Raw genomic sequence first — 2517 nt, forward strand, 5'->3', positions numbered from 1 at the left:
CTCTATGATTTCTACCAAAAAATTACTTCATAGTCAAAGTTTATATATACGATTGCTATGTACTTAGTAAGCTGCCAATTCTCTTCTCCACCATAGTTTTTCAGTCTACTGTTTTTATATTTTAATAAATTAATTGTCATCCAAATTTGTTGACACCTTATTGCTCAAATAAAAAAAATACAAAGTAGGAGCATTTGAATTATAATTAAGTGGACATCACTTTATCATGACTGAAATCAATGGTTGCTTTAGTAGGAGACGAACCAAACAATTTGAGTTTACACTAAAACAAAAGGATATTTCTTTGGCAAAAAGTTGTTCAATGTGAATAATCCTTGTTAGCTATCTTTCCTCCAAGACATAATGTTAGTACTGAGTATACTTCTTTTAATTCTCTTTTGGTAAATTTGAGTTGGCAGATTTTTGAAGAGTATTGTGTCCATTTTGTTTAATCACAGGATGGAAGAATATATAGATATCACAGGTGGGATAATGTTAAGGCCCTAGACCTAGCAAAATGTAGTCTTTTCCTCTAATATAACTTTAATAATTAAAAGCCTTTAGAATTCTAAAGACTCTTTTCAAAGTAGACATATATCGAAATAAATTCCATTATATGAATAGAATCTCCCATGGTTTCCCTTATATCCAAACCTCGTCTAACACCATTATTTAATTTATATATACCATCCCATTATCCTTCAATATTGGCTCCACTTTTATTTCATGTTGATGTTAGGTACCGTCAAGTGAATGTTTACTGACAGTGATCCAATGTACAACGGAAGGAAACGCAGCCAGGTCCTGTACCAGCCTAGAATTGTACTAGACTTTAGCCCATTGTTGCAGGTGTGTCAGTCCATGCGGTCGAGAGTCTTTCCTGTTTCTTTCTTTTTTTTTTAGTCTTTCCTGTTTCATTGGACATCTGCCTTAGCAAGCATGATGCCTTTTTTCAGATGCTGATCTCTTCTGATATAGGTACAAAGTGCTTGAGATGAAATCTCCCATCCTCCCTTTAATAAACATATGGCTTACTTTTTCCAAAAGAGTTTCCTTTGTTCTTATGGTAATCCATTATACTGTCAAATTTCTTTATCAACACCATGATTTAAATGCATGCTTAATTTTAATCTTATATATTCATTTTCCAGCATTCACAGTCATTTGTAGTTGTTAGATATCATTGAGTACATTCAACTCATAATGACCAGGTGTACATCCGAGCAAAACACTGCCCAACCGTATACCATCCTCACAATAGTTCTGGGGTTTGAGCTCATTGCTGCAGCTGTTGTGTCAGTCCACCTTGCTGAGGGTATTTCTCCTTGTTGCTGGCCCTCTACTGTATCAAGCATGACTTCCTTCTCCAGAGTCTGGTCTCTCTTGACAACAGGTCCAAAATGCATGAGATGAAGTCTCTCCATCCTAGACTCCAAGGAGGAATCTAGTTGATTTCTTTTAAGGTGGATTTGTTTGTTCTTTTAGAATAATACTTTGAGTATTCTTCCCAATACTATAACTGAAATACATCAATTTTTCTTGGTCTTCCTTATTGACTGTCCAATTTTCACATATATAGGCAACAATTGACAATAGCATAGCTCCATTCAGGAGCACCTGAGTCCTTAGAGTTGCATGTTTGTTTTTCAAGAATCTGAAGAGGTATTGTACAGCAGATTTGTACACCAATGGAATGATCATTTTATCACCTGGCTGCTGATTCCATGAATATTCATTGGTCAAGGTGTGAGGATTTTAGTCTTCTTTACATTAATTTGTAATCCATACAGAAGTCCTCGATATTTATCATCAAGTGCTTCAATCCTCGTCACTTTAAGCAAGCAAGGTGGTTGCATCTGCATGATTCTTCATATAATCAATCCTCTCTGATTATTTGCTCAGCACACATTTTGAATAAGTATGATGAGAAAAGACAATTCTGTCACATACATATCCTGATTTTAAACTCACAGTATTCCCTTGTTCTGTTTGCCTCACTCCCTTTTGACCCACATGAAGGACCCTCAGGAGCACAGTGAAGTGTTCTTCATTTCCCTATTTAATACACCTGTATGCTAAGCAGATAATCAGAGAATATGAACTTTATGAAGAAGAGCATGGCATTGGTTTTGGGTCAGGGCTTATAAACAGCCTGTAGTATATAGATGACATGACTTTGTTTGGTAAAAGCAAAGATCAAAGACTGTAACCTTCAGGAAGAATTTGAACTCAATGTAAAGGATACCAAAACCCTCATAATCAGAGAAATCACAATCAGAACAATCACAAGAGCTTCTGCGTTAGTCTCAGTTGACCAGAAAAAAGATTCATGGACAATCATATATGTATAAAAAAGGGCTTTATTTAAAAAAAGTAATTGTATATTGAGAAAACATCCCTGCCTAGTCCAGATAAAGTCCATAAGTCCTATATTAGCTCACATGTCTGACACCAGTCTAAAAGTCCTCTTCTGACTCTTTCAACCCATTCAATAATGCCATACTTAGGCAGATCACA

This window comes from Tenrec ecaudatus, chromosome 11 (assembly GCF_050624435.1).
Source record: "Tenrec ecaudatus isolate mTenEca1 chromosome 11, mTenEca1.hap1, whole genome shotgun sequence".
NCBI classification, from domain to species: Eukaryota; Metazoa; Chordata; class Mammalia; order Afrosoricida; family Tenrecidae; genus Tenrec; species Tenrec ecaudatus.